Source organism: Salmo salar, chromosome 06, assembly GCF_965601325.2.
Source record: "Salmo salar chromosome 06, fSalSal1, whole genome shotgun sequence".
NCBI lineage: Eukaryota > Metazoa > Chordata > Actinopteri > Salmoniformes > Salmonidae > Salmo > Salmo salar.
Window position 1 is genome coordinate 26117042 of NC_138296.1, and position 20230 is coordinate 26137271.

The 20230-nt window shown below is 47.0% G+C and overlaps 1 pseudogene across 1 annotated transcript; it reads right to left on the bottom strand.

The window, feature by feature from the left end:
• Positions 1–3213: 3213 nt before the first annotated feature.
• Positions 3214–19846, bottom strand: LOC106606679 (lysosomal alpha-glucosidase-like; annotated as a pseudogene). Its single transcript, XR_014392523.1, has 16 exons — positions 19684–19846; positions 11508–11609; positions 9871–9936; positions 9518–9636; positions 9104–9235; positions 8740–8850; positions 8244–8321; positions 8015–8142; positions 7724–7857; positions 7139–7283; positions 6811–6960; positions 6524–6663; positions 5635–5733; positions 5114–5278; positions 4487–4639; positions 3214–4321 (listed from the first exon to the last, which is right to left on the bottom strand). The product of XR_014392523.1 is annotated as a lysosomal alpha-glucosidase-like (transcript).
• Positions 19847–20230: the final 384 nt, after the last annotated feature.

The following is a 20230-nucleotide window of genomic DNA, read 5'->3' on the forward strand; positions in this document are numbered from 1 at the left end:
GTATGACGTTTTAGAGGTCAATGCCGAAAGCTTCACTGCAGTTGGCTGATCCTGAACTCACATGAGCATCATCAGGACCAGTGGAGTCGGAGCATCATGACGCGTATCTAAGATGTCCCGCTGGAACTCTTATATATGGCAGGTAAACCACTAGCAGCAAGGACAATGAGCAATCATTTAAACAATAAACAGCACATCTCAAAATGACTATTTCAAAACAAGGTATTTCGAGGCCAATGTTTTAAACAATAACAAAAAAGATTTTAAAACATAAGCTAACATAACCATACTACAGACATTTATATTTACGTCATTTAGCAGACGCTCTTATCCAGAGCGACTTACAAATTGGTGCATTCACCTTATGATATCCAGTGGAACAACCACTTTACAATAGTACATCTATATCTTCTTTGGGTGGGAGGGCTTAATCCTATCCCAGGTATTCCTTAAAGAGGTGGGGTTTCAGGTGTCTTCCGGAAGGTGGTGATTGACTCCGCTGTCCTGGCGTCGTGAGGGAGCTTATTCCACCATTGGGGTGCCAGAGCAGCGAACAGTTTTGACTGGGCTGAGCGGGAACTGTGCTTCCTCAGAGGTAGGGAGGCGAGCAGGCCAGAGGTGGATGAGCGCAGTGCCCTTCTTTGGGTGTAGGGACTGATCAGAGCCTGAAGGTACGGAGGTGCCGTTCCCCTCACAGCTCCGTAGGCAAGCACCATGGTCTTGTAGCAGATGCAAGCTTCAACTGGAAGCCAGTGGAGTGTGCGGAGGAGCGGGGTGACGTGAGAGAACTTGGGAAGGTTGAACACCAGACGGGCTGCGGCGTTCTGGATGAGTTGTAGGGGTTTGATGGCACAGGCAGGGAGCCCCGCCAACAGCGAGTTGCAGTAATCCAGACGGGATATGACAAGTGCCTGGATTAGGACCTGCGCCGCTTCCTGTGTGAGGCAGGGTCGTACTCTGCGAATGTTGTAGAGCATGAACCTACAGGATCGGGTCACCGCCTTGATGTTAGCGGAGAACGACAGGGTGTTGTCCAGGGTCACGCCAAGGCTCTTAGCACTCTGGGAGGAGGACACAATGGAGTTGTCAAACGTGATGGCGAGATCATGGAACGGGCAGTCCTTCCCCGGGAGGAAGAGCAGCTCTATCTTGCCAAGGTTCAGCTTGAGGTGGTGATCCGTCATCCACACTGATATGTCTGCCAGACATGCAGAGATGCGATTCGCCACCTGGTTATCAGAAGGGGGAAAGGAGAAGATTAATTGTGTGTCGTCTGCGTAGCAATGATAGGAGAGACCATGTGAGGATATGACAGAGCCAAGTGACTTGGTGTATAGCGAGAATAGGAGAGGGCCTGGAACTGAGCCCTGGGGGACACCAGTGGTGAGAGCACGTGGTGCGGAGACGGATTCTCGCCACGCCACCTGGTAGGAGCGACCTGTCAGGTAGGACGCAATCCAAGAGTGAGCCGCGCCGGAGATGCCCAACTCGGAGAGGGTGGAGAGGAGGATCTGATGGTTCACAGTATCAAAGGCAGCAGTTAGGTCTAGAAGGATGAGAGCAGAGGAGAGAGTTAGCTTTAGCAGTGCCGAGAGCCTCCGTGACACAGAGAAGAGCAGTCTCAGTTGAATGACCAGTCTTGAAACCTGACTGATTTGGATCAAGAAGGTCATTCTGAGAGAGATAGCAAGAGAGCTGGCCAAGGACGGCACGTTCAAGAGTTTTGGAGAGGAAAGAAAGAAGGGATACTGGTCTGTAGTTGATGACATCGGAGGGATCGAGTGTAGGTTTTTTGAGAAGGGGTGCAACTCTCGCTCTCTTGAAGACGGAAGGGACGTAGCCAGCGGTCAAGGATGAGTTGATGAGCGAGGTGAGGTAAGGGAGAAGGTCTCCGGAAATGGTCTGGAGAAAAGAGGAGGGGATAGGGTCAAGCGGGCAGGTTGTTGGGCGGCCGGCCGTCACAAGATTTCATCTGGAGAGAGAGGGGAGAAAGAGGTCAAAGCATAGGGTAGGGCAATGTAAGTAGGACCAGCGGTGTCGTTTGACTTAACAAACGAGGATCGGATGTCGTCAACCTTCTTTTCAAAATGGTTGACAAAGTCGTCCGCAGAGAGGGAGGAGGGGGGAGGGGGAGGAGGATTCAGGAGGGAGGAGAAGGTGGCAAAGAGCTTCCTAGAGTTAGAGGCAGATGCTTGGAATTTAGAGTGGTAGAAAGTGGCTTTAGCAGCAGAAACAGAGGAAGAAAATGTGGAGAGGAGGGAGTGAAAAGATGCCAGGTCCGCAGGGAGGCTAGTTTTCCTCCATTTCCGCTCGGCTGCTCGGAGCCCTGTTCTGTGAGCTCGCAATGAGTCGTCAAGCCACGGAGCAGGAGGGGAGGACCGAGCCGGCCGGGAGGATAGGGGACATAGAGAGTCAAAGGATGCCGAAAGGGAGGAGAGGAGGGTTGAGGAGGCAGAATCAGGAGATTGGTTCGAGAAGGATTGAGCAGAGGGAAGAGATGATAGGATGGAAAAGGAGAGAGTAGCAGGAGAGAGAGAGCGAAGGTTGCGACGGCGCAATACCATCCGAGTAGGAGCAGAGTGAGTAGTGTTGGAGGAGAGCGAGAGGGAAAAGGATACAAGGTAGTGGTCGGAGACTTGGAGGGCAGTTGCAGTGAGATTAGTAGAAGAACAGCATCTAGTAAAGATGAGGTCAAGCGTATTGCCTGCCTTGTGAGTAGGGGGGGACGGTGAGAGGGTGAGGCCAAAAGAGGAGAGGAGTGGAAAGAAGGAGGCAGAGAGAAATGAGTCAAAGGTAGACGTAGGGAGGTTAAAGTCACCCAGAATTGTGAGGGGTGAGCCATCCTCAGGAAAGGAACTTATCAAGGCGTCAAGCTCATTGATGAACTCTCCAAGGGAACCTGGAGGGCGATAAATGATAAGGATGTTAAGCTTGAATGGGCTAGTGACTGTAACAGCATGGAATTCAAAGGAGGAGATAGACAGATGGGTCAGGGGAGAAAGAGAGAATGTCCACTTGGGAGAGATGAGGATTCCAGTCCCGCCACCCCGCTGACTAGATGCTCTCGGGGTATGCGAGAACACGTGGTCAGACGAGGAGAGAGCAGTAGGAGTAGCAGTGTTTTCTGTGGAGGTATGATATTTTGTACAATTCAGAATTGTTTACAATATGTAACTGTATTGAGCTTAACTGCACTGAGTTATAAGGCAGATGTTCCAGATGGGAAGACTATTTTTATTTAACTAGACAATTCGGTTAAGAACAAATTCTTATTTACAATGACGGCCTACCCTGGCCAAACCCGGACGACGCTGGGCCAATTGTGCGCTGCCCTATGGGACTCCCAATCATGGCCGGAAGTGATACAGCCTGGAATCGAACCATGGTCTGTAGTGATGCCTCTAGCACTGAGAAGCAGTGCCTTAGACCGCCCTCAGGACTATGAAGTAGATTAAGAAAGAGATAATTGACTGCACATTCAAACACTGAGTGGTGACAGCTCACTAATAGGAGAACATGAGAAACAATGTTTAGCTTAGGAGAAACAAACCCAGACCTATCAATTGCCTTTAATGGTAACAATGTGGCAATATCACTGGAAGTAATTTGATGAGACTTAACACAGAGCCTACCATCATACTGGAAGAGTACAGAATGGGCATATTCTTGTCAATTTTAGATGTTCAATTAATAAAAACAATTGTGTAGAGCCATTGCTGTCCTCCTCAGCACACAATTTATCAATGAATCAAATGTTATTTATAGAGAACATTTATTACAGGTGATGCATTTCAAAAGTGCTTAACAAATAAAATAAAAGGTTAGAAAGATAAAAAAATATATATTCTTAGAGACAAATTAAAATACTAAAACAATAATACATTTCGGCCTCGTGTTCTAGAATGACCACAATTCTCTATCTCACACCACTGTCTCAGCAACTCACCAGAGACAATGTCATGTAATCACTCATCTGCAACAACAAGGAAATGGAGAGATATCTGATTGAGCGTGTGAAAATGTTAGCATTGCCAATAACACTCCTGTACTTTTCACATTTTATTTCCCAAAATACTTCAGTGTAGTCCATCCATTCAGAAAACCCAGGAGTCTATTAGAGCAATGTCTTACCCAGGGTAGCAGTGATGGAGGGGCAACTTTGGGTGGAGGTTTTTGTCAGAGATGTGCTAGCTCAGGAGTTCCAGAACTACCTGAGAGGCTGTCTACTGGGTCAGAGTCCACTGAGTCATACGGTTCATAAGGCTCACTGGGTCATAAGTTCCACAGGACATCAAACACCTCTGACATGGGCAGGGCCAGGCTGGTCACCGTCAGAACCGACAGACAGACACAAAAAGAAAGGATTATAAGCAATATATAATATTATACTGTAGAATAGACAGGTAGGCAAGCAGAATTAGAATGTTCGTTCTACTATTTCTTAATTCTAAACTCTATAGAGGTAACTCAGCCAGCTACCGCTCACCTTGGTGTCAGTCAGATAAGAGAAATCCCACACTTTCTTTCCATTGGCCCATACATAGCGTGGTGGTGAAGGCACCCCGAACACCCGCAGCCCTCCCAGCACCAGCCCGTCCAGCGCCCCGTTCTGACGCAGGGGGTCACTCACCACCTGGGACTGGATCAAATGAAAAACCTTATTGATCCCCACTGGCAAACACACACATGTATAGTACCACTATACATTAGACATTACAGTTAGGTCTACTGTTTACAGGATGGCAGGGGAAGAGTACGTCTTCTATCTTGATTGGATTGGACCTGGATCTCAATCTTGAGAGCATTGCTAGAAACATACTGTACTGAAGAAACATCCAAATCACCCTAGATAACTCTCTGATCTCCATCCTCTCTTTAAAGTCCATTTAGGGCCCTACGTTTTTCCTACCCAAATGTCATGAAATACCTTGAAGGACAAACAAAAGGTTTGATGGTCTGCACTCAAAAAGATGTCGCATAAAGTTTACTTCATTTTTTTCACTGCATCAGGGATAGCCTTGAAGTGGGCTATAACTAGGGCCCAGAGTTTTCCTTGGCCAGGTCATGTGATCAGGAAAAACTCAGGACCCTATGTGACCTCTACATCTCCTACCTGTCCAGCGATGAAGATAACACAGGAGTAGTCTCCTCTCTGGAAGGTGTCCAGACTGTCCCCGCCATCCCAGAACAGGTCACCCCAGGCCCAGCCCCCAGGAGACAGCGCCACCATCAGGAGGAAAGGGTTACTGCGAGAAGCTGAGGTAGTCAGGCCTGGCTCCTGTATCTCAGAGGGGGTTTGAGGGGATTTTTCATTGAAATATATAATATAATTACTGATTAAAACAGGCAACAGGTTTTACACAGAAAACTCACACAAGCTTCAAAACAACATTGTCAGATTAGTACGCAGAGAGTATTTCATTTTAGGTTTTATCACATAGTTTCACAAAGGAATTTTGGGTCTCTTGTTCTATGACAAATAACTTGAATTGATTTCATGATATGAGAGTTTGGCAGCTCATTCATCTCCTCCACCATCAGTACATAACACCCACAATATGGGCCTAAGATGAAGCTTTGTCACACGATGAAACAACAGACAACCAAATTCTATTGTGTACAGAGGACACACACCTGCTGTGGGATGATGTGTCCCTCTCTCACATGGACATTGATGGTGTCCAGAGGGGCTGGGAGGAGCAGGTACAGACCCTTACTGTAGAACGGCTGGCCCTAGGGAGGAAGGGATGAAAGAGGTGACCACTGAAATATGGTTATAGTATACACAGTACAACAGTATTACACATCTTTGTCTGGTCCTAAAGTAAGCCTACAAGACCCTAAGAAAGACTCACACAGATGGATTTTGATCAATTTATGTCTGTTAACAACAGAAAAGATGGTCTTGGTCTCCTAGGAATCCCTTTAATCAGTTGCGAACTAATTTCAGTGACAATATGAAAGGCCTATAGTAATACACTGAGTGTACAAAATATTAGGATCACCTGCTCTTTCCATGCCATGGACTGATTGAGGTGAAAGCTATGATTCCTTGTTGTCACTTGTTAAATCCACTTCAATCAGTGTAGATGAAGGGGAGGAGACAAGTTAAATAAGGATTTTTAAACCTTGAGACATGGATTGTGTATGTGTACCATTCAAAGGGTGAATGGGCAAGACAAAATATTTAAATCCCTATGAACGGGGTATGGTAGTAGGTGCCAGGCGCACCAGTTTGTGTCAAGAACTGCAACACTTCTGGGCTTTCAATTGTTTCCCGTATGTATCAAGAATGGTCCACTACCCAACGAACATCCAGCCAACTTGACACAACTGTGGGAAGCATTGGAGTCAACATGGGCCAGCATCCTTGTGGAACGCTTTCGCCACCTTGTAGAGTCCATGCCCCGACAAATTGAGCCTGTTCTGAGGGCAAAAGGGGGGTCCAACTCAATATTAGGAAGGTGTTCTTAATGTTTTGTATGCTCAGTGTATAACTGTATTGAATATAGGAGCTGTTTACATTGTGCAGACTGTACCAAGTCCCCGGGGGAGGTAGGCAGCCAGCTCCACTGCCCCCTGCTCTAACACTGGGCTGACGAGCAGAGAACTCCCCCACAGGAACTGTCTGTCTATGGTCTGGCAGTTAGGGTCCGAGGGGAAAATGGGAGAGATGGACAGAGAGGGAGGGCCAGAGAACAGTATCAACACAGTAAATAAGATGTGTTACAATAGTATCCAAATGTTGAAGAGAGAGAGAAGGGAAGAGTGGACAATGATAACTGAAGAAGAGAGGAGTAGAGGGACGTACTGGAGGAAGAGAGGCATGGCCACAGTGTCTGCGGAGGTGTGTGCGTGGTAGAAGAGTGTGTAGAGGAACGGCAGGAGAGAGTAACATAACATCACCGCGCTACGCATGGCTGCCTGGGCCTCCAGCCCAAACACATAGAGCTCCTGGGGCTACACACAGAGCTAGAGTTACCTCCATTCATAATACATGGGACTGATGGACTGTTCCATACAGACAGTGAAAAGACATTAGCAGGTCAGAAAAAAGTTGTGGTAAATTTCTATCCAACTGAGTTAACTGTAAAGACCAGAAAACCACCCACACACACACACACACACACACACTCACAGCGTTGGGCTTGTCGTTGTGGTTCCTCATGAAGGGGTAGAAGGCTCCAAGCTGGGTCCAGCGTCCTCCTCTGTGGTGTCCCCCCCGAACCCACACACATCCGCCCCCACCAGGGGCATCCCGAACAGGCCAAACAGCAGCACCGCTGGGGGGTGGAGGGACGGACGGGTATTGAACATATTAATTCATATTTATTCATTATTACTGTATTCATTATTTAACTTTGATGTCAGGCAGTCAGAGGCATCTCTCTGTACTTGCTAGCTACATACAGTCAAATAAATAGTAGGTGGTTCCATTACAAGTCTGGACATTTTTCTATTCAAACCCCTCATTCAAGTCCATAGATAACTACCACTGAAAAAAGACTCCAACTCTGTCTAGGCACTCTTTCAACTAAAGACAATAGAAACAAAGTACTGAGTAAGAGCACACTGCAACATGTACTGTCTGGATGGTGCATCGGTACCATTAGTACTCTGATGGCTAAAACACACAGGGCTTGTGAATAGCTTTGGGAATCTTGTTGAGAATAGGAATGGCTTGGAACGGAGATGGGAATGTTGGCGATGTCTTTCCCCTCACCAGGGATGGAGTATCTGAGCTGCTCCCAGTCGCTCCTCACATCTCCCGTCCAGACTCCGGAGAAACGGCCGATGCCAGGGAAGGAGGAGCGGGACAGCACGAAGGGTCGCGACCCCCAGACCTTCACCAGGGCACTGAGAGGTTCAAAAGCTATAACTGATCTTCCAACTACAGTTACAAATGTGTAATGTAGACAAGATAAATACAATCTGCTTCATTCAAACAAGCAGAAGTAAAAGTGCTCAGTCTCAGGATAAGTGCGACACTGATCCCTGTAGTGCTGTGTCTGACCTGTGGGTGGCGCTAGCCTCCGTCAGCCCATAGAGGTTATGCAGGTTGTAGTGAGTGGACTGGTTCTGTTGAGCTGACATGCAGAGTGTACCAGTGTTCAGCTGTCCTCCAACCACCCCTGTATGTGTCTATGGAGACAGAATGGAAATGAATGAATGAATTCACTAAATTTCTCAACTGATTTTATATAGACAGGAAACTACTCAGCTGCAGTACACTCACGTGGCACGTAGGGGGGGCTATCCAAATCACTGTCAGGACACCCTTCCACACAGCCCTGCACAAAACTGTCTGGTTCATTCATATCCTGAGAACAGAGGGACAAGAGAAAGAGTATGCTGGATGCTGAGTAGCATTGACACAGCCTGGATGATGCAAGCTTGTTAGTGCAAATATAGAATATAATACAATAGAATAGGGGATGATTTCAGCCCTCTACGAGACATTTCTATCTGCTACACACTCACAATCCACAGGCCACCGAACATGCATACCTTTCCACACAACACACACACCTGCATGCACACACACACACAGACAGCTTCAAGAGGGGGTTTTGTTTAGTGTTACCTTGCTTTTCAGAGGACACATTACTTGAATACACAATGGACATACACAATGTTATCAAGCAGATAAAACATATGTTCTTTCCAAACTATTCAGAGTATATGTAGCCCAGTTTACAGTGGGTCTCCAGATAGAGAAGTGAGAGTTTTAGGTCTGACCTTCCCTATGAGTGTCTGTCCTGTAGAGTTCCTGATGAAGACCCCTCTCCGCTGACCCTCATCAAAGGGTGGGTAAGTACCAGGGGGGCCGGTGCTGCTGATTCCAGGGTCCTGGGAAAGAGAACAAACAGGAAAGATGCTTCTAAAATAAATTACAGTAATGCTTTTTCTGCCATCTTGTGGATTGAGAAGGAAAGTTTCCTTGACTTGTACGTTCCAATACTGCACTCCTTCAACAATTTAATCACAACGCAGACTGTTATTTAGAATCAAAAATGACATTGATCCACTATTTCAATCTAATATGAGTTATTAGTGTGCCTATGTGTCCCGCATGTTGTGAGGGTTGAGGCCTCTCTCTTACCAGGATGAGAATGTACTTCATGCCCTTCTGATGGAACTCCTTCAGCATGTCTGGCTGGTCCACAAAGCGCTGGGGGTCAAAGGTGAACACCTGACGCTTGTCTGCGTAATCCAGGTCATTCCACTGCACGTCCTGACCAAAAACAAAAGCAGTTGAACTAAAGAATGCAGTGAGTGTTTTCCATGAGTTGTGAACCCTCAGTGGCATGATAATACTGTACTTGAGAACGCAAACATCCAATTAGCATAAGCATGGAGAAAACCCATTGTAGCATGATAATACTATAATGGGTTTTCTCCATGTTAATCTGCTAATCCAATGTTGATGCTCATTCAATGTTAGCATTACCCAATAGTTGTCAACCCAAGTGATAATACTGTACTACAATATAAGTGTTTTCGCCAGCATCTTTACCAGGGGGAAGTTGGCGTTGTGCATGCGTCGCACCACCTCTCGGGTTGCGTTGGTGGACCAGTAACCCCAGCAACACAGGTGGAACCCCAGTGAGCAATAAGGAGGCATCATAGGGTACCCTGGGGGAGGAAGACGGGGTAAACATTAGCTATGACGGAAGATTCACAAAAGGTGAGCGCAAACCAACCTGCTCAAATTGGACATAAGTTGCAAAATTTGAAATTGTGTTTTTTTTTTTTACATTGGATAAAAGTAGAGACTCACAGCTACAACATGGTATATCATACACTGCATGTTTGAGGAACAATGGGAAAGTAATTCTGCTATGAAAGTTGATAAACTTGTGAACTCACTTTTGAGAAAATGGTCTTTGAATGGTTTGGTACCTACTGGAGAGCCGTTCCCCTCGCTTGCCCCCTCTTAGCCAGCCCCATCCATCTCTTTAACGAAAGATTCAGATTTGTGGTAAAAGTAGTAGCCTACAATAATGAACAATTCCAGGTAAACAGAAAGTGTCCAGATAAAAAATATTTTATAAATATGAATTGACTCTTACCCAGACACACTTAATTGATGGGTCATGTGAAAGAAATGCTATAACGCTAGCCACATCTTGCCAAGTGGATGGGTCTCTACAGAAGGTGTAAACGGTACAGCCAAATGGTTACCTGCATAGTAGCAATATCAGAAAGTGTCGAAATAAATAAAATAATATACAGTATGTACAAGAACAATATGAATAACAATATCAGTGATAGATGAGGTAGTTATATGCATACAATCAGGGGGAAAGAGGCTGAGCAGCAGGATAAAATAATAATAGTAGCAGGAGAGTCATTTGAATAGAGGCACTGCAGATAGTGCTGATGGTCTGTCTGAACCACACAAGAACAAGGGAATCTATATTTATTTGGAGAGCCTGTTTCTGTCCTGCCCTTGACTTTGGTGCAGAGCATGTGATGCCCATAACCTATTCGTCAGCAAAAATCCCTGATCTTCTCAAAAACATATGTTTGTCTAGCTGTGTCCAGGTGGTGCTTGTACAGGCAGACCATCCATGGGAGGAAGGATGTCAGCATTGCGCGGCAGCAGAGTCTGAATGCTCCTTGGCTACAACAACACCAGACTCCAGAGCATTGAAGCTGTAAAAAAATAACCCAAAAAACGTAGAAAACATCAATTCACCTCCCAAGTTTAGATAAGAAGAATAACCTCATACAATGCAATGAAATGATATTCACCTGAAGTGCTGGTACTGCTTGAACTGTGGCAGCGGCCTGAAGTACGGAGTCAGGTGTTGTTGCTGGCCAGTCCAACCAGCTGTGGGATGTTGACCCCTGTCACAGCGCTGTCCTTCACAACACCAGCAATCTCAAAGTGTTCAATCTGGTCTTTCTGAAGCGCTGCTTGATGAGGCCGAAGCACCAGTCACGGGAAAACTTGTTGTGGCATGTGATCAGGAAGTGAAGGTCCAGACTGTGGTGGAGCTTGTGTATGGTCCACCAGGCACAATACCAGAGCACAAACTTGTTCTTCTTTTGGCCACTGCAGTTATCACAATTCAGGTCCACACGTGTTTCCCCAACTCCGTAGTTGGTGAAGAAATGGTGCATGTAGTTGATGACTGTGCTGCTGTCTTTGCTGGATGACATGCCTTCATCAATCAAGTAGTTGACTTGTTGTGGTATTACTTCACAGCAGACACCAAACAAGCCACACCATATTATGGTGGATAATGCCTATATGGTGGATGGTGCCTAATGGTAGAAAATGTATTTGCTTTCACCAGTCTAGTTCTTTCACATAAGTGAAAGGAGATGAAGGAAAGGAGATGAGGCAGCAAGTTCAGACTACTAGGACATTGGGACACAGACAGCCAATATCTTTTCCTTAGCTATTACCCAAAATGAATTAGTTGTGACCCACCAGTGGCCTGACCCACCATAGCAACATTGGGATAGGACACAATAAAAGGATATTCAGGAGGTACTGTCTGACAACACTCTGAGGGTCAGGCCCAGGAAGATGTACAGGTCCAGGATTCCTCCCACAGCCACCCAGGTCAGAGCAGGGCTAGGCTGCAGCACCACCTCTACAGAGAGAAGGAGAGGTCAAACTCAGCTCAATCACGTAAACCTGTATCTTGATACAGTTGAAGTACTGCGCCATGTGAACACAAAAAAAGATTGACTGGCGACATTCTGGCCAGAGCTGCTAAGTAGCATGATACATTACAAACTAGAGGTCGACCGATTAATCGGAATGGCCGATTAATTAGGGCCGATTTCAAGTTTTCATAACAATTGGAAATCGGTATTTTTGGACAGATTTTTTTGTTGTTGTTGTTTTTTTTAGACCTTTATTTAACTAGGCAAGTCAGTTAAGAACACATTCTTATTTTCAATGACGGCCTAGGAACGGTGGGTTAACTCCCTTGTTCAGGGGCAGAATTACAGATTTTTACCTTGTCAGCTCGGGGATTCAATCTTGCAACCTTATTTACATTTACATTTTACATTTAAGTCATTTAGCAGACGCTCTTATCCAGAGCGACTTACAAATTGGTGGATTCACCTTATGATATCCAGTGGACCAACCACTTTACAATAGTGCATCTAAATCTTTTAAGGGGGGGGGGGGTTAGAAGGATTACTTTATCCTATCCTAGGTATTCCTTAAAGAGGTGGGGTTTCAGGTGTCTCCGGAAGGTGGTGATTGACTCCGCTGTCCTGGCGTCGTGAGGGAGCTTGTTCCACCATTGGGGTGCCAGAGCAGCGAACAGTTTTGACTGGGCTGAGCGGGAACTGTGCTTCCTCAGAGGTAGGGAGGCGAGCAGGCCAGAGGTGGATGAGCACAGTGCCCTTGTTTGGGTGTAGGGCCTGATCAGAGCCTGAAGGTACGGAGGTGCCGTTCCCCTCACAGCTCCGTAGGCAAGCACCATGGTCTTGTAGCGGATGCGAGCTTCAACAGGAAGCCAGTGGAGAGAGCGGAGGAGCGGGGTGACGTGAGAGAACTTGGGAAGGTTGAACACCAGATGGGCTGCGGCGTTCTGGATGAGTTGTAGGGGTTTAATGGCACAGGCAGGGAGCCCAGCCAACAGCGAGTTGCAGTAATCCAGACGGGAGATGACAAGTGCCTGGATTAGGACATGCGCCGCTTCCTGTGTGAGGCAGGGTCGTACTCTGCGAATGTTGTAGAGCATGAACCTACAGGATCGGGTCACCGCCTTGATGTTAGTAGAGAACGACAGGGTGTTGTCCAGGGTCACGCCAAGGTTCTTAGCACTCTGGGAGGAGGACACAATGGAGTTGTCAACCGTGATGGCGAGATCATGGAACGGGCAGTCCTTCCCCGGGAGGAAGAGCAGCTCCGTCTTGCCGGGGTTCAGCTTGAGGTGGTGATCCGTCATCCACACTGATATGTCTGCCAGACATGCAGAGATGCGATTCGCCACCTGGTTATCAGAAAGGGGAAAGGAGAAGATTAATTGTGTGTCATCTGCATAGCAATGATAGGAGAGACCATGTGAGGATATGACAGAGCCAAGTGACTTGGTGTATAGCGAGAATAGGAGAGGGCCTAGAACAGAGCCCTGGGGGACACCAGTGGTGAGAGCACGTGGTGCGGAGACAGATTCTCGCCACGCCACCTGGTAGGAGCGACCTGTCAGGTAGGACGCAATCCAAGCGTGGGCCGCGCCGGAGATGCCCAACTCGGAGAGGGTGGAGAGGAGGATCTGATGGTTCACCGTATCAAAGGCAGCAGTTAGGTCTAGGAGGATGAGAGCAGAGGAGAGAGAGTTAGCTTTAGCAGTGCGGAGAGCCTCCGTGACACAGAGAAGAGCAGTCTCAGTTGAATGACCAGTCTTGAAACCTGACTGATTTGGATCAAGAAGGTAATTCTGAGAGAGATAGCAGGAGAGCTGGCCAAGGACGGCACGTTCAAGAGTTTTGGAGAGAAAAGAAAGAAGGGATACTGGTCTGTAGTTGTTGACTTCGGAGGGATCGAGTGTAGGTTTTTTCAGAAGGGGTGCAACTCTCGCTCTCTTGAAGACGGAAGGGACGTAGCCAGCGGTCAAGGATGAGTTGATGAGCAAGGTGAGGTAAGGGAGAAGGTCTACGGAAATGGTCTGGAGAAGAGAGGAGGGGATAGGGTCAAGCGGGCAGGTTGTTGGGCGGCCGGCCGTCACAAGACGTGAGATTTCATCTGGAGAGAGAGGGGAGAAAGAGGTCAAAGCACAGGGTAGGGCAGTGTGAGCAGGACCAGCGGTGTCGTTTGACTTAGCAAACGAGGATCGGATGTCGTCAACCTTCTTTTCAAAATGGTTGACGAAGTCGTCCGCAGAGAGGGAGGAGGGGGGGGGGGGGGAGGGGGAGGAGGATTCAGGAGGGAGGAGAAGGTGGCAAAGAGCTTCCTAGGGTTAGAGGCAGATGCTTGGAATTTAGAGTGGTAGAAAGTGGCTTTATCAGCAGAGACAGAAGAGGAAAATGTAGAGAGGAGGGAGTGAAAGGACGCCAGGTCCGCAGGGAGGCGAGTTTTCCTCCATTTCCGCTCGGCTGCCCGGAGCCCTGTTCTGTGAGCTCGCAATGAGTCGTCGAGCCACGGAGCAGGAGGGGAGGACCGAGCCGGCCTGGAGGATAGGGGACATAGAGAATCAAAGGATGCAGAAAGGGAGGAGAGGAGGGTTGAGGAGGCAGAATCAGGGGATAGGTTGGAGAAGGTTTGAGCAGAGGGAAGAGATGATAGGATGGAAGAGGAGAGAGTAGCGGGAGAGAGAGAGCGAAGGTTGGGACGGCGCAATACCATCCGAGTAGGGGCAGAGTGAGAAGTGTTGGATGAGATCGAGAGGGAAAAGGATACAAGATAGTGGTCGGAGACTTGGAGGGGAGTTGCAATGAGATTAGTGGACGAACAGCATCTAGCAAAGATGAGGTCAAGCGTATTGCCTGCCTTGTGAGTAGGGGGGGAAGGTGAGAGGGTGAGGTCAAAAGAGGAGAGGAGTGGAAAGAAGGAGGCAGAGAGGAATGAGTCAAAGGTAGACGTGGGGAGGTTAATGTCACCCAGAACTGTGAGAGGTGAGCCATCCTCAGGAAAGGAACTTATCAAGACGTCAAGCTCATTGATGAACTCTCCAAGGGAACCTGGAGGGCGATAAATGATAAGGATGTTAAGCTTGAAAGGGCTGGTAACTGTGACAGCATGGAATTCAAATGAGGAGATAGACAGATGGGTCAGGGGAGAAAGAGAGAATGTCCACTTGGGAGAGATGAGGATTCCAGTGCCACCACCCCGCTGGCCAGATGCTCTCGGGGTATGCGAGAACACGTGGGCAGACGAGGAGAGAGCAGTAGGAGTAGCAGTGTTATCTGTGGTAATCCATGTTTCTGTCAGTGCCAAGAAGTCGAGGTGCTGGAGGGTAGCATAGGCTGAGATGAACTCTGCCTTGTTGGCCGCAGACCGGCAGTTCCAGAGGCTGCCGGAGACCTGGAACTCCACGTGGGTCGTGCGCGCTGGGACCACCAGGTTAGAGTGGCAGCGGCCACGCGGTGTGAAGCGTTTGTGCGGCCTGTGCAGAGGTGAGAGAACAGGGATAGACAGACACATAGTTGACAGGCTACAGAAGAGGCTACGCTAATGCAAAGGAGATTGGAAAGACAAGTGGGCTACACTTCTCGAATGTTCAGAAAGTTAAGCTTACGTTGCAAAAATTTTATTGACTAAAATGACGAAGATGATACAGTACTGCTGGCTGGTGAAGTAGGCTAGCTAGCAGTGGCTGCGTTGTTGACTTTGTTTGAACGTGTAGCTGGCTAGGTAACCTATTTTCGTCGCGGGGGACGAAAATAGCTGGCTAGCTAACCTCGATAATTACTCCAAACTACACAATTATCAAACTATGACAAAGTCAACTAACACTGCACTAGTCAAATCGTTCCGTTGTAATGTATTAGTTTCTACAGTGCTGCTAGTCAGTAAAGGTTGGCTAGCTAGCAGTGGGTTTGATGATAACTAGGTGTGTTGACTAAGTCTGGAGTCTGGACAACGGCGTCGCGTCGCGGCTGGCTAGCTAACCTCGATAATTACTCTAAACTACACAATTATCTTAGATACAAAGACAGCTATGTAGCTAGCTAGCACTACACTAATCAAGTCGTTCCGTTGTAATGTAATAGTTTCTACAGTGCTGCTAGTCAGTAAAGGTTGGCTAGCTAGCAGTGGGTTTGATGATGACTAGGTGTGTTGACTAAGTCTGGAGTCTGGACAACGGCGTCGCGGCTGGCTAGCTAACCTCGATAATTACTCTAAACTACACAATTATCTTAGATACAAAGACAGCAAAGACAGCTATGTAGCTAGCTAGCCCTACACTAATCAAGTCGTTCCGTTGTAATGTAATAGTTTCTACAGTGCTGCTAGTCGGTAGAAGTTGGCTATTTGGCTAGCTAGCAGTGTTGACTAAGTTAGGAGGAAGAAAACAGCTGGCTAGCTAGCTAACCTCGATAATTACTCTAAACTACACAATTATCTTTGATACAAAGACGGCTATGTAGCTAGCTAAGAAAAAATTGCTCAGATCAAACAAATCAAACCTTTGTAATGTAATGAAATGTACCTGTGGAGCGAAGCGAAGTGCGACTACCCACCCAAAACACAGGTGTTTTATGGTTAACTAGTCCAACGCTCTAACCACCTGCTTTGCATTGCACTACATGAGGAGCCTGCCTGTTACGTGAATGCAGTAAGAAGCCAAGGTAAGTTGCTAGCTAGCATTAAACTTACCTTATAAAAAACAATCAATCAATCATAATCACTAGTTAACTACACATGGTTGATGATATTACTAGTTTATCTAGCCTGTCCTGCGTTACATATAATCGCTTAGGTACACGTTGCTCCAACCTTAAACATCAATGCCTTTCTTAAAATCAATACACAAGTATATACACTGCTCAAAAAAATAAAGGGAACACTTAAACAACACAATGTAACTCCAAGTCAATCACACTTCTGTGAAATCAAACTGTCCACTTAGGAAGCAACACTGATTGACAATACATTTCACATGCTGTTGTGCAAATGGAATAGACAACAGGTGGAAATTATAGGCAATTAGCAAGACACCCCCAATAAAGGAGTGGTTCTGCAGGTGGTGACCACAGACCACTTCTCAGTTCCTATGCTTCCTGGCTGATGTTTTGGTCACTTTTGAATGCTGGCGGTGCTTTCACTCTAGTGGTAGCATGAGACGGAGTCTACAACCCACACAAGTGGCTCAGGTAGTGCAGCTCATCCAGGATGGCACATCAATGCGAGCTGTGGCAAGAAGGTTTGCTGTGTCTGTCAGCGTAGTGTCCAGAGCATGGAGGCGCTACCAGGAGACAGGCCAGTACATCAGGAGACGTGGAGGAGGCCGTAGGAGGGCAACAACCCAGCAGCAGGACCGCTACCTCCGCCTTTGTGCAAGGAGGAGCAGGAGGAGCACTGCCAGAGCCCTGCAAAATGATCTCCAGCAGGCCACAAATGTGCATGTGTCTGCTCAAACGGTCAGAAACAGACTCCATGAGGGTGGTATGAGGGCCCGACGTCCACAGGTGGGGGTTGTGCTTACAGCCCAACACCGTGCAGGACGTTTGGCATTTGCCAGAGAACACCAAGATTGGCAAATTCGCCACTGGCGCCCTGTGCTCTTCACAGATGAAAGCAGGTTCACACTGAGCACATGTGACAGACGTGACAGAGTCTGGAGACGCCGTGGAGAACGTTCTGCTGCCTGCAACATCCTCCAGCATGACCGGTTTGGCGGTGGGTCAGTCATGGTGTGGGGTGGCATTTCTTTGGGGGGCCGCACAGCCCTCCATGTGCTCGCCAGATGTAGCCTGACTGCCATTAGGTACCGAGATGAGATCCTCAGACCCCTTGTGAGACCATATGCTGGTGCGGTTGGCCCTGGGTTCCTCCTAATGCAAGACAATGCTAGACCTCATGTGGCTGGAGTGTGTCAGCAGTTCCTGCAAGAGGAAGGCATTGATGCTATGGACTGGCCTGCCCGTTCCCCAGACCTGAATCCAATTGAGCACATCTGGGACATCATGTCTCGCTCCATCCACCAACGCCACGTTGCACCACAGACTGTCCAGGAGTTGGCGGATGCTTTAGTCCAGGTCTGGGAGGAGATCCCTCAGGAGACCATCCGCCACCTCATCAGGAGCATGCGCAGGCGTTGTAGGGAGGTCATACAGGCACGTGGAGGCCACACACACTACCGAGCCTCATTTTGACTTGTTTTAAGGACATTACATCAAAGTTGGATCAGCCTGTAGTGTGGTTTTCCACTTTAATTTTGAGTGTGACTCCAAATCCAGACCTCCATGGGTTGATAAATTGGATTTCCATTGATTATTTTTGTGTGATTTTGTTGTCAGCACATTCAACTATGTAAAGAAAAAAGTATTTAATAAGATTATTTCATTCATTCAGATCTAGGATGTGTTATTTTAGTGTTCCCTTTATTTTTTGGAGCAGTGTATATTTAAACCTGCATATTTAGTTAATATTGCCTGCTAACATGAATTTCTTTTAACTAGGGAAAATGTGTCACTTCTCTTGCAACAGAGTCAGGGTATATGCAGCAGTTTGGGCCGCCTGGCTCGTTGCGAACTGTGAAGACTATTTCTTCCTAACAAAGACGGCCGACTTCGCCAAACGGGGGATGATTTAAGAAAAGTGCATTTGCGAAAAAATCACAATCGTTGCACGACTGTACCTAACCATAAACATCAATGCCTTTCTTAAAATCAATACACAGAAGTATATATTTTTAAACCTGCATATTTAGCTAAAAGAAATCCAGGTTAGCAGGCAATATTAACCAGGTGAAATTGTCATTTCTCTTGCGTTCATTGCACGCAGAGTCAGGGTATATGCAACAGTTTGGGCCGCCTAGCTCGTCGCGAACTAATTTGCCAGAATTTTACGTAATTATGACATAACATTGAAGGTTGTGCAATGTAACAGGAATATTTAGACTTAGGGATGCCACCCGTTAGATAAAATACGGAACGGTTCCGTATTTCACTGAAAAGAAAAACGTTTTGTTTTCGAGATGATAGTTTCCGGATTCGACCATATTAATGACCAAAGGCTCGTATTTCTGTGTGTTATTATGTTATAATTAAGTCTAAGATTTGATAGAGCAGTCTGACTGAGCAGTGGTAGGCACCAGCAGGCTCGTAAGCATTCATTCAAACAGCACTTTCGTGCGTTTTGCCAGCAGCTCTTCGCTGTGCTTCAAGCATTGCGCTGTTTATCACTTCAAGCCTATCAACTCCCAAGATCAGGCTGGTGTAACCGATGTGAAATGGCTAGCTAGTTAGCGGGTGCGCGCTAATAGCGTTTCAAACGTCACTCGCTCTGAGACTTGGAGTAGTTGTTCCCCTTGCTCTGCATGGGTAACGCTGCTTCGAGGGTGGCTGTTGTCGATGTGTTCCTGGTTCGAGTCCAGGTAGGAGCGAGGAGAGGGACGGAAGCTATACTGTTACACTGGCAATACTAAAGTGCCTATAAGAACATCCAATAGTCAAAGGTATATGAAATACAAATCGTATAGAGAGAAATAGTCCTATAATTCCTATAATAACTACAACCTAAAACTTCTTACCTGGGAATATTGAAGACTCATGTTAAAAGGAATCACCAGCTTTCATATGTTCTCATGTTCTGAGCAAGGAACTTAAACGTTAGCTTTCTTACATGGCACATATTGCACTTTTACTTTCTTCTCCAACACATTGTTTTTGCATTATTTAAACCGAATTAAACATGTTTCATTATTTATTTGAGGCTAAATAGATTTTATTGATGTATTATATTAAGTTAAAATAAGTGTTCATTCAGTATTGTTGTAATTGTCATTATTACAAATAAATAAATAAATAAAAAACATTGTCTGATTAATCGGTATTGGCTTTTTTGGGGCCTCCAGTAATCGGTATCGGCATTGAAAAATCATAATCGGTCGACCTCTATTACAAACGTATCATTACAAAAGTAATGAGATAAAAAATGTAGCAAATACTGTACGCCCTTTTCAGAGGCAACACTTTTAAAAGCAATGTTATAGAGAAAGACAATGGCAACCAAACCCTGTATCTCGGTAGTAAATATACGAGTGGTTATACAGCCACAGAGACTCACAGTGAGGTGCAGTCGGCCTTCTGTTTCATCCAGGATCTCCAACCGGAGCGTAGAGATATCCCGGGGCAGGTAGGAGGGAGTGGGCCGAGTAAGGGTGGCAGCCTGGCCCCTGGAAGTGGGGGTGAGGGGCCCCATCCTGTAGCCGCTGTAGGACAGGGGATAGAAGCACCAGGGGGGGGTCCTCCAGAGAGGCCTTGTGGTAGGGGGGCATAGCAGCACCCTCTCCCCTGACACTTTATCTGGCTCAGAACTCGGTCCCGGGCACAGTCAAAGCGTCTCTCCAGGGCTACCCTCCTACACTCTGCCTCTCTGGGACCACTGGAGCTGGCTGGATGGGGGACTTCCCACAGCAATCTGTGGCTGGATGGGCGCTACCCCTCTGGAGGTTCACTGTCTCCCTCTCACAGAGCTTGTTTTGTTGCTGGATCTTCCTCTAAACCAGGTCTTACTGACAGGTGTATTGGTGTCTCATCTGGTAGTTGTTTGCTAGTTAACTTTATCAGTGAAAACTTTTGGTCA